General features: G+C 40.7%; 1 protein-coding gene and 1 long non-coding RNA gene across 2 annotated transcripts in view; one reads left to right on the top strand and one right to left on the bottom strand.

The window, feature by feature from the left end:
* The window catches only part of LOC137476932 (uncharacterized), a 541,698-nt gene that overhangs the window by 359,870 nt on the left and 168,934 nt on the right, over positions 1–12,894 (bottom strand). The gene's annotated exons all lie outside the window — the stretch shown is intronic.
* The window catches only part of SEMA5B (semaphorin 5B), a 280,124-nt gene continuing 277,385 nt past the window's right edge, over positions 10,156–12,894 (top strand). The window contains exon 1 of the mRNA XM_068195396.1: positions 10,156–10,174. The gene's annotated coding sequence lies outside the window, so the exon portion shown is untranslated. The remainder of the gene's footprint in view (positions 10,175–12,894) is intronic.

A 12,894-nucleotide genomic window follows, 5' to 3' on the forward strand; every position in this document is an offset into this window, starting at 1 on the left:
TGCACGAGTGGAGTTTAGCTAATACCCCCTGGATGGTGATGACCTACATACTCCAGTAACAGGGGCCTGTCTGGTTATTTTTGAACAATATAGGTCGCTATTCTGCTGGCAAAATGTTTGATTTCAATATGCAAGTTCACATAACAGGGCTGATTCTGCCACGTTCATCAGGGTAGCCTCACACCAACAGAGAAGGTGGGGCTTCTCTGCAAGTAGAGTTATTATGCCGCTGGTCTGGGTGCACAAAATATTAATCCAAATGAAGGACCAAATATAAAGACAGGACTATAAAAATACATTCAAATACTGTTTGGTATAAAACAATGTTTACGCTACTGGCCTCAGTATTTAGTGGAGTCGAATCTATTCACCGTAGCTGTGCATCTGTCTTCATGTTATGTACTAAAATGTATTAACATTCAACCGTTGGCACATATTTACTGCAGACTGTGTTCTACTAAAATATTTTTCACACATCTATCCTATGATAATATAACCAATATCCAATATATAGATATACAGTATTTTTCCCTCTCCATACATAGATAACTTTGTATCTACTTTTTTTACACATGTGTACACACACACATGCACACATATACATGGTATGTATTAGAGGTGCCTTGTGTGGATTTACATGATTTTATATTAGTAAATATCCAGTCCATATTGGGGTTTCCCCTCCATTTTCAGGTTTCCTGGAATTAGTTAGTGTGATTAAATACTGCCTGTTTGAGCTTAAGATCAGCAGGCTAAATTAGGTGTATGACTAGGCAGTCAGCAGCTACAACATGTAATATGGAAGTTTAATGAGGGATTTCCCTCCTGGAAGACCGTGTCTTTGCAAAGACCACTACTCAGAGCCATATGAAAGAATCTGTGCTGTGATGAACTGTGGCAAGCACATTTCTCTCTCTCTCTCAGGATTTTTCACAAAGGTGCACAGAGAGAAATGAAAGAGAAAACAATTTCTATTTCTGCTCCTTGTTTTTCTCTTGTGGAATGTGTTTGGAGAATTGTTTACCTGGAGTGATCGCTTGGTTGGATCATGGTAGATTGTTTGGGCCTGATGGCCAATTGGATCCACCTGTGTCTGGAATCTGGCGAGAAAGTCACGAGTTATATGGTAGGTAGAGAAAGTAGCATGTAGTTTTTAGTATCCTCCTTTATAGAGTATATTAATGTATTATATCATAATTATAATAAAGAAATCATTCAGCTTTCTGAACTGGAGTCAGACATCATCATTCTTCCCATTGGGTTCGCCGGCATCTACAACAATGAAGCAAGCATGAAAAACTCCTCTAATCTTATGATCAAATCCCTTGGCTTTCTGCAGCTGTGCACTCAGAGTAGCAATTTAGCAGTCCTGTAAGGAATTTACTAGGTCCTTAGGATTTTCTCTATAAACCTTCTTCCTTCCCTGCATATTGCAGTAACCCATCTTTTAGAAGAAAAACACCACAGAGAATGCTGCATAGGAAAAGAGATTGTAGAAGAAGCAGAGAAGCAAGCAGGAATAAGACCTTGATCCTAAACTCTTTGAATGTAATGGATTGACTTCAGTAGACTTTGGCTCAATCCCTATCTGTCAGGGAGGAAAGTCAGTAAAAAAAGGGAGGAAAACCAGCTGAGAATCAACAGAGAAACAAAAGAAGCAGAAAGAAAAAGTACTGAAGAGAAAAGGAAAAAACCAGAAAGGGTAAAAGGTAGAGTGCCAAGGGAAAAAAGGCAGAGAAGAGTAATAGTGGTCACCACTAAAACAGAAGTAGAGAGGAGTGAGGAAAAAAACCAGTGAATGATCTGTGAAATGGACTGTGCAGGACACTGATTTGCTCCTGGTTTTTAAGCTAGTTGCACATAGCACTGTGACTGAGACTGTCACTGTATTTGCCTGTTGATGTGCTTCCTGTCATGTCCTGTGCTCCAACTCCTCTGGGCACCAGGCCAGCACTTTGTAGAGAACACCATGGCTCCCAAGTGTTCTCTGCCTCGAGATTTCCTGTGCAAGGAGCAGCCTGGTGTGCACCTGGGTCTCCCCTTGGATATGGGGATAACCACCTGCAGAAGTCAGTGGGAATGGAAGGAGCTCAGTGTCAGAATAGTGCACAATCTTGCCTCTTGCTTGCAATTAATAAATCATTTAACAAAGATCTTATAAGCACAAGATTGTTTTGCAGGCCAAGAACAGAAGTTAGGAGATCTGAATTCTGTTTCAAAGAATGCTGACTGTTGCCTGTCACAAAGCTCTGGCAATTGTCAGTAAGTGTGTAAATTTTTTTTCCTCATTTTCTTCTCTTGAACTATGCATGTACCTGATTTGACTTTGGTTTTGGCCTCTTGGGAGCTCACAGGCTGAAAAGTATTCCCAGAATCAGATCAGAACTCACATCAGTCTGTTGGAGATCAGGATAAGCAAGGAAACATGATCAGGAACCAGTGTGAAGGGCAGCTCTAAGAGAGACTGTAGAGATGCAGGAAGGGATGGTGGACAAAACTCATGAGTGGATGAGGAGTCTGTGATTGCATGAGGACATTGGGAATAGAGTCTATGACTGAATCATGGATTGAATGAGGAAAACACAACTGAATTTTCAAAACTAGTGGATGAAGCTTAAGGTAACAAGACAGGAGCTAGCAGGACAGCAGAAGCTGTAGACACACCCTCCCCTAGAGCCATTTCATTCCCAGATTTCTGCTCTCAGTCAGTATGTGCCTCAGCACACTCTTGTCTACAGATGGCAATTTGCTATTTCTATGAGTTAATTCTGGTGTCTCAACAACCAGGATGGTGATGTGGAATTTTGCTGCTGTCAAAGATAGAACATAATCTTTGAAATGGAAATGTTTTTTGTTTGGATTGCTTAAAAAAAAAAAAAAAAAAAAGGAGATCACATGCACACAAAACTCTGTTCAGAGGGAACAAAGTCACTCACTCAAAAAGTCAGGAGATGCTAGATAAAGAATGCTTGAAAAATCATAGTAGCCTCCCTTGAACACAGTTTGTGGAATGGGGTTTTTAATGACACAATTATTTTTCCTCATAGATTGCCTAAGCTGTTTGTTGCAATAGTTGGGAGATGTATAATTAAAGGCAGGAGATAACTGAAAGGAAAAAGATGGCCTTATCGTTAATGCAATGTGACCTGTGTAACATTGGGCAAATTGCTTAAATGAAAATTTCCCCACATTATCTCTAAATGTTCATATCTCTGTTTCTGAGTATCCAAGTTGGTATCTGAACAGATTTGTAGAAATGCTGAGCACTCATAAGAGAAACTGAATTGAATAGAAGCAGTGCAGTGAGTACTTAATGCTCTGTACAGCTGACTATTCTGAAAAAGGAGATCTTTCACTGCTAAACTGTACACTCAAAATAGGAAACTCAACCATATATTCCCTATCATTGAAGTGGAAAGACATCCTGTTTTGTTCTACTATATAATGGAAAGACAAACTTATGACAGGCGTGAAGCTCTTGAGCTCTTAAACAACACAGAGGTATAACTCACATCAAAGGGAAGTCTGAGAAGCATACAAGGAGGGAGGCAAGGGACACACATGGATAATGGAAGTTAAAATATGAAAAGCTATGCACCTACTGAGCACCCTCTACCCTGTACACTGAAAAAGAAAAGGGATTGTGGGGAAAAAAGTATGGTCAAATATTAACAGATGCCTGTTTATCTAAAAAAAACATTTTAGAGGAAACGAACTGTGACAAGACAAGAATGTGTTCAAAAACATTCTGTCAAGCCTATGCAAAAATGTGTTAAGGACCTATAAAACTGAGATAATGATACTTTTCCTTGCAAGCAAAGTGCTTGGAGAACTGCTGGTGAAATCTGCTACAAGACTCAATGCATTTTTCTTTTCACGGGAACTATAAGACCTTACCAAGTGACTTCCAGATAACTCAAAGGATGAATCTGAAGACAATTTTGGTCAGTGGAAAGTTAGTTAATTTCAGGGGTTTTGGAGCAAAATCCATGAGCCATCAAACCCAGTTCAATTTTATGAAGTGTCTTGATGTCATGAACCGTACACCCTAGAGACCAAACCACGGAGTTGAGGTTATTAGGGTGACATAAGCCAGGATCTGGGTTTGGTTTATTTTTTAAACAAGTCGTGTCTTGGCAGCAACCCAGAAAAAAAGCAATATACATTAAAAAAAATATGAGAATGGATAGCATGGTCATAAAACAGCCACTGAAGTCTGTGAAATATAAGAGGAGGACAGCACTGAGTCTCCACAAAGGCATTGTCCAGCCGAACTAGTATAAAGCAATAGAACAAGGCTTAGCTGAGCCTGCTGGGGTCACCTCAAGCTTATATCCCCACACATGCTGCAGAAGGAACTTCGCTGAAAGGGACAGGGATTTTTCACTTTTGTCAGTTATCCAGCTGGGAAAGTGAGCACCTGCTCTTGCCAATGAGAAGCAGCGAAGGGTAGCACTAGAAGTGCAAGGCAATGCAGTGAATGGGATCTGAGAAATACAGGCTGACAGTGAAAAATGCTGCAGATTTGAAGTGCACCATAGTTCTCCAAGTTTATGAAAGCAGTACATCTGGGCAGCTCACAGGGGAGACAATGACAGGACACGTCTGTGATGTTACTGTGGAAAGACAGAAAGTGCAAGGTACTACTCGTCATTTAGAAATGGAGTCTTACTGCGATAGTGAAGAAAAGATAACTACATTACCCATTTTTGTCAAATTCCTGGGCCAATCCTGTTTCCAGATTTGCAGGCCCTGCTCTAAGTCAGCTGGACACACTGTTCCCAGTCAAAATACTCCTCAAGAGGCCAAGTACCCAAAAGCTTCTGCCTGTCACTGGCAAAAGATCCATTCCTCTGTGAATCTCCATGTGTAAGCTTTTGTCTCACTTTGCATATGGCTTCTCTGAGCCCCACGGAAAAGGACTCCATGTGCATTAGTGCTGTAAGTAACAGGGAGTTACTGTCACTGCAGCTGGGCTGCAGCTCCTCTGTGTACGTGAGGGTTTGATGGACCGGGTGTGCAGAGTCTCCAGAAGTAAAGGGACACCAAGTATTTTCTTGAGTAGGTTATGCTTAAAGCCTGCTCTGAGGAGAGCATGAGCAATGAGGGATTCAGTGAATTTGACTAAATGAAGAATTACCAAACCTTATGTTCTTCTAGCAGACTTCAAGACAAGAGCTCTAAGGTATAAGCACTTTTATTCTGCTGTCATGTCTTTGGAAGAGGAATCCCCTTTTCTCTAGAAAACATCTTGCACCATAGCGTTCTCATCTGATTAGAAGACCTTCACACTGGTGTGTTGCAAGTAGTAATGGTAATATTTATTTTCCTTTTCCTCTTGATTCAGTCTTGACATGGTCAGAAAAAGACAGAAATAGAAATATTAAACTCTGTGTCATCTATGAATTCTTCCTTACCACCTTATCCTCCACCTTCCTTACCTTGAGTTTGTGCCTTTCCCTGTCACATTAGTATCTGATTGATTATGTATGCATAAATTCCAAACTTTTAAGTGGGAATGAACTTGTTTTTAATATTGTGTACTTACAGGAGGATTTTAAGGGCAAGGACCTTTTCTTTAATTGGCACACAGATATAATGTAATTCTGTGATAAAGAACATAGATATATTTGGATGACATAAATCAAAACACTCCGTGTTTGTACCACAAGAGGGATGATACGCCTTATGCAATGGAAAATTACGACTCTCAGATCTTCTGGAATTACAAACCCACAGCTCTAATCAAAATCTTTTGGCTTTTTCCTGTTAATGCTTAAATACTACAATACATGCAAGAAAGATACATATTGAGACTTAGCAAAATAAGTTAATTTTTCTGCATTGTCAATTCATGTTCCTTTCTTAAGGCGTGTTTTGTGGAAAAAGCACAGCCGACTTCTGATATAGTTCTGCTTTTGTAATTGGATTTACATACTGTAGTAAGATGCCCTTTTACATTTCCTTCTTTTCAAATCTTTTCATTGTTTTTCTCTTATCATGTTGACAATACTACCACAAGACCTATTTGATTTATAATTGTATTTTGGCAGACAAATTTATTAACATAAACATCACATTTTTTTGCCCACATTGCTAGTAAAAAAAATTTAAAATAATTTTAAAAATCCATTTGACCTTTCACTTTTGATGTGTTGTGGAGTTCTGAGGAATTTCACTAAGTGTATGAGTAAGACAGCTTCCTTCCTTTGGAGTAATTTTATGGTTTATGCAATAAGAAATGCAGGGAAAAATAAATGTTCTTTGTTTACAAACAACAGACTCCTATTCAAGTGTTGAACAACAGTTATTATTAATTATTTACATTGTTATAGCTCTACAGAGACACCAGCATGGAGCATGGCTCTATTTTGTTAGCTACTATACAAACATAGATGAAAAAGATGATTGTGACTATTTCATATGCCCAATATGCTAAGTTGCTTAAGGTAACAATGATTTGTCTATAAAAAGCAGGAAAAGCCTAATTGTACTGCTAAAATAATTTGTGGTAAGGAAAAGGGAAACACAACTAGAAAGGAATGTGCTGCATTAACCTCACATCTATTTACTTCTAATAGAGGGATCAGCTATTCAAACCTTCAGAAAGCCCATTAAAAAAACAGGACTGAGGAAGAATTAAGAGGGCCATGAAAGGAAAGTGAGACATTTTTTAATGGCTACTTCCTGCATCACCTGTGTGCTGAATTACACCAGAGCACTGCTGGAGCACATCAGGTCTGGAGGAAGCCCTTGGTAACTTAAGACTTTTGCCAGCTTTGGCCTAAACCTGAACAAGTGCTGAGTTCCTGCTCATTCAATCATTAGATCATAGAATATCCTGAGCTGGAAGGGACTCACAAGGATCATCAAATCCAACTTCTGGCCCTACACAGGACATCCCAAGAGTCACACCATGTTCCTGAGAACATTGTCCAAACACTTCTTGAGCTCTGTCAGGATTGGTGCTGTCACCACTGCCCTGGGGAGCTGCTCCAGTGCCCAACCACCCTCTGGGTGAAAAACTTTTTTCTGATATCCAACCAAAACCTTCCTGGACACAGTTTCATGCCATTCCCTCAGTTCCAATCACCAATCACCAGAGACGAGAGATCAGTGCCTGTCCTGTGGCTCTTTCTACTGGATCTTTTTTCTCTTCTATTTCTTCTTTATCTTTCTCTTTTTAGCTTTTTTAAAGTAAGGGCTTTGATTAGTCAGCCAGGATCTCAGGCCTTGTTGCTGGGACATTAAGTAAGCTGAGATCCCTGCATTCAAAACCCCAAATCGTGTTTAAATTTTTAAACTGGACCTGAACACACTTTAGATTCACTCATCCTATCAATTTTTTTAAAAAACAGCTATGCAGGAATCTGGAATCTAGGAGCATTGTACTAATCTAAACTTATAAAAAGACTATTATACATTCTAATTTTGGACCCAGAACAATTTGAAAGTGTTTCTGTTATTGATAAAACCAACATCAGAAGGTGCTAATCCCTTAGAAGTTACAGGTTTAAAAGATGGATGTAGGAAATCTGTGGCATACCAGGACACTGAAGTCTGTAAAACTACAGGCTAGCATTATCATTACTGGATTACATTTGTTTTTCCTAGCACATTGCCATTTCCAGTAGATTTGATTCATCATTTTCAGTAAAATGCCAGTTTCTGGCACAGCCAACACAATATACTGGGTTCCACTGAATTGTCCAGAAACAACAGCCCCCTACAAAGCCCCACGCCCTTCAGAATGCCTATTGAAGCCTATTGAAGATGGGATTTGTGTGTCAGAAAAGAGTCAGGCATGCCTTTTTCTGTATGCCTGCTAAATGATGACATGCTTTGCCAGAATCTAGAGAAGGCTGTTTTCTCCTACAGACTTTTTCTGAGGGAAAAATTGCTTCCTTTCTCTCTAAGAAAGTTGTTTCCATTAAGCTGTTGGAGGAAGCAATCTCTGCTAGAAGGCATGGTCATGATCATAAAGGCATCTTAGCACTGTATGAGAATTGGAGGGAGCAGCCCCTGTCATTTAATCTGATTCACAGGGGGCTGAGAAAGAAGCAGGCAGAAGCAGTGTCTGTTCAATTTGTCAACAGGAAATCTGACGAAAATCTGTACAGTTCTACTCTGGTTTAGGTGAAGAGCTGAGCTTTTGATAGAACTGTTTTAATTAAAAATGCTTCTGGTCAATGGTGCTTGTTCTCTGCAGAAAAATGCAGCTGAAGCAGTGATAATAATCCTACTATTACAATTTTGTAGCATTGCTATGTCTTTCATATATTTACTTTGATTGCCTTACACCGTTCTTTTTAGGCTGTGTTATCCCTTCGTTGTGTTGTAGACTGCTGTGATGCACCATTTCCCTGTACAAAGTGGAAGAGGAGGGCATGTTGATCTACTTATTTATTACAGGGAACCTAACCTACAATGAAGAATATGATTTTGCAATACCTGGACTACAATTCCCAGGAGGCAAAACAGCTAACTATGTTTAGGAATCAAAATATTTTTCTTTTTTCCTGCCATTTCAGGCTATTCTGTATAAAACTCCTTAACTGCCCATTTTCCAGGCAGCACTAACCAAGGATTCACAATGACACAATAGAGGAGACCTACTTAAGGAAAAAAAGAAACCTAGAGTTTTTTTTAATATTTCAACATCTTCTAATGAGTTTATTTTCTTTTACATGAAGTACTTAGGCTGATTCTTCAGAAAAATTGGAAGTTAATAATGATCAATCTACGTTTACTCTGCACATAACTGTAGAGGTTATGATGCATGGCATAATTGCAGTGTACTGAATGTTTCCTTTCTACAGCTGGCTGTGGAGACTGTAATAGCCTGTTACTCATTTCTAGATGAAGGAATTCCTCCTTCAATTTAGGAATTTGTGCTTCTGCTGCTGAAATTTCTGAACTTGATCCTGACTGCTAGTTGTAGACAGCTGCATTTAATTATCATACAAACAACATTTGTTTATCATTCTCCATTCAAAACAACCCAAATACACCTGACAACAGTACTGTATCAAACAAGCCAAAGATGCTCTTGGAAAGGAAGTTTTCCTTCATGCCCTTCTTTACAGCTAGTGATTTATCACATACTTTAAGTGTTCTTGTTTATTTGTTTCATTTCTCTTTCCCTCAAAGACAATAAAGAAATAGAGAAGACCCAAGGTTAGATCTGGCATAACTCCAACACCAGTTTGCCTCTTATTCACCGATTAATTATTTATCTATTTTCCCAAGAAAGACAAACAACATGCAAACAAAATCAGGATGTATTATGTGTATTTACAAGCAAGTGAAACACAACTAAGATAAAGAATTGAAAATTTAAATTATTCTTGAAGAAAAAACACCAGGGATGAAGTGAAATTTCATGAATGCATTCAAGTACTTTGGCCCTAATCCATGCCAGCTATTAATCCACAGCTCACAGATGAATTTGTTTCACTGTTATTTGAAAAGACAACAAAACCTGAACCAGATCTGTTACAATGAGCTGACAACCTCGGCACAGAGCACAATGTAGTGGATTAAACTAGAGAAAACACATTTAGCTAGAGAGCTGTTGCCAAAGAGTAAGGATGAGCTTGTAGCTATGGCTTTAGTGATGACTGGGAAGGGCTGGATTCACGTCTTGTGATGTGAAAATCTCCCCCTCTCTGTGGCTCTGTTCCCTGAGTAAAATAAATCAATTGTTACCATTCTGCCCCATGTAAACCTTCAGTGAAGAGGTGATGTGCCGCCATTTGAGACCATACCTGGGCTTTGGAGAGCAAAAGCCGTGCACCTCTTCTGCATGAAAGACAATCCCAGCATTCTCCCAGGTCCTCAGGCACCGCAGCCAACACATGGCTAAATTCCTACATTTTGAAGGGGAGGATGAAGAGATGCCGTTGTCTGTGCTGGCCCACAGACAGGATGAGCAGACGTGGCGGGGGTGCCTCACAAGAGTCGTCCCTCAGGAGGAGTCGCCTGAGGGGCAGCGCTGTCCGCCCGGAGGCCCTGGTGCTGTGGTGCTGCTCCCCTGGTGCTGCTCCCCTCACAGCCGTGCCCGGCATCCCCCTTCCCTCGGGGCCGGTGTGGTGCCCTGACGATGCCGGGTGTGCGGGGAGCCGGGTCCTGCTGCCAGCTCAGGAGCTCTCCGGTGGCTGGCACCCAGGAGGAGGTAAGGCTGGAGGCACGGCGTCTGTCATCTTTGGGGTGATGGCGGATCATGGTGTTCAGAGCTCCACATGCTCATTTATAACTGATTTAGAGAACCTATGAAAGGGTTTCCTGGGTTTTTCGGGGGAAGCTTTAGACTGTCCCTCCTGAGTGTGGCAGGAGGTCTCCGGGTGGCCATCGGGTCCCTGTCACTGCTTGCCTGACCCAGAGGCGTTTTCATCACTTGTGAAAGGACAGAATGGTTTTGGGGAAGCGCTGCTGGAAGGTCTGAAGGGAGCCCTGGAGCCCAGAAGTGCTGAGGGCACTGGCCCTGCTTGGCAGAGTGGCCGCAGGGAAAGTCCCACTCAGGGCAGCAGTCAGCGCTGCGGGAGCTGCCAGCTGGCGGGGCCCAGCTGTTACTCATAGTAGGCTACCATGTTACTCATAGTAGGCTTCTCTGTGAATTCAGAACAAATATTTGGGGAGGGGAAGGAAAAGAGAAACTTTATTGCGCTGCTTCACAGGGAACCTGTGTTGGGGAGCCATAAGAACTGGTAGCTCCCTGGGTTCTGGAGGTGGCAGGACACCCCTTCCAGGGATCAGAGCAGTGAGGGATGCAGGGCAGCTCCAGCTCCAGGCACGGAGTAGCTCCCTGGGCACAGGGATCAGCTCCATAGAACCCATGGATAGAGCTGTGGGGAGCTGGAGACCAGTGCTGGTGCATCCTCATGGGCAGGAACTGAGGGCTCCAGGGCTGATCAGGGCATCCAGGTTTAAGAGTGCACTCAGGGCCCTGGCAATGGGCTGGAAGCTACTGCACAACTGAGTGAGAAATTAAATTAAACAGCAGAGAATTCCACAAAAGGGAGCATCTGATAAAAATAAGCACTTTTGCTGAGCATGGAACATACTGTCACAGGAAGCCACTGATGGCAATACCTTAATAAGATTGAAGAGGGTTTGGTCAGTTATGTTATAGCAAGATTGCCCAGCTTTGGCATTATTTATGTCAGATTTCAGAGAGATTTTAAAGCATGTGCTCCAGAGAAGTAGTAAATCTCTCAAGAGATTAACTTGAGATTTAAAGCAGGAAAAAAAGTACCAAATTATGCCACTGCCCTCTTAGACTACAATTAGAGAGGATTCTGATCTGAACAGATTGCCAAGTTGATAACATATGACAATTCCTATACTTTAGGCTGAGTGCAGTCCTGGTAAACAACAGGGGAAGTGAAAATGATTTTAGATTTTGCAAGCCCTATGCCAACTTATCTGCTGACAATTGAAAGCTGACCTGAGCATCCTTCCATCAGTGAGGTTCCATCCTTCAGGAAGGAGGAATAACTGACAAAAATGTTATTGCTTCCACAAATAAATTTAGGTTTCCTGCCTTTTTATCTGGTACATAGTGCTTTGTTCTCTCTCTCCTGCCCTCCCTTTTTATTTTTGTATGCATAGGAGACAGGAGTCCTCCATCACTTAGGTAATCTCTTGTATTTACAAAACCAATCTGCTCTTGTAACATTTCTGATGACACATGAAAAATAACCTCTGCATGTGCCAGTGTATCAGCACAGCAAACAATAAGCAGGACATGGAATCCTTTGGCAACTCACATATCAGTCTAGAAAAGTTATAATATGGGAATATGTGAAGAAGAAGGGTGCCATTTGTACCAGCTGTCCTGCTGCCATTCCCAGTTTGGCAGTAACATGGGGTTCTTTAAAATATACAGACTACAAATTGACCTTAAAGAATTCCTGGGTGAGTCTTAAAGTGAAATTTGCATTAGTTGTAGCAAGCTTTTCCCATAAAGCATGCATCTGTGTAAAAGGTAATAAATTAGAAACATATTTCTTTATATACTTTAAACTCCACATAGGAAAATGCCCCAGCACTTTGGGAGCTATTGGGATCCTTTGCCTGCCACTAAAGTGCAGTCATTCCTTGGCTGCAAAACAGCAGTTGCTGCAAGATCTACTAATGAACAGTTTGAACATTGTGTGGGAAGAATATTATCTCTTGCTGAAACCACATGGCAAATATGAACAGTAATGCATGAATTTACTGATTTTTCAAATACTGTATCATCACAATCTGTACCTCAGATCTTCCATGGATTCTGTTTTTCTTTCCAGTGTCACAACCTTTTTCTCAATACTTTCTAACATACACTGGAGTTGCCATAAAAGTAGTTAAACAAAATTAAAGTGACTATTGGCAACAATATGAAACTGAGCTTCCTTCAACAGGAGGTGTGCATCTGCTTTGCTGCACCCTGTCATTCAGCATTCTCTTGGCAGAAGTGTTAGGAATTTACACTTGTTACTGGGGACTTTTTTCTGTTGCATGCAGACATATAATTTTCTCTCTAGGTCACTCAGTGTGTTGATTCTCTCCTCTTGTTTGTTGCCCTCTTGTTTTCAGCAGCGGCTGAAAGTTTGCTCATAGCTGGATTTTTGCCAGAGATACCTGATATAGAAACAGCTCAAAGAAATATTCTGATTTCAGAGTCTAGCTGGTCAAAAAAAAAAAAAAAAAAAAAAAAAAAAAACAAACCAAAAAAACAAAACCAAACTAAACAAACAAAAAACCAAACCCCAAACAAAACAAAACCACCAAGCTCCAGGACAAAGGGAAATAAAAAAAAAAAAAAAAAAAAAAAAAAAAACCACTGAAAAAGCTTTTGGAAATCTTAAATGAATTGACCTGAGCTCCAACAGCAGCAAAACAACAGAGTCC

Source organism: Anomalospiza imberbis, chromosome 7, assembly GCF_031753505.1.
Source record: "Anomalospiza imberbis isolate Cuckoo-Finch-1a 21T00152 chromosome 7, ASM3175350v1, whole genome shotgun sequence".
Classification (NCBI taxonomy): domain Eukaryota; kingdom Metazoa; phylum Chordata; class Aves; order Passeriformes; family Viduidae; genus Anomalospiza; species Anomalospiza imberbis.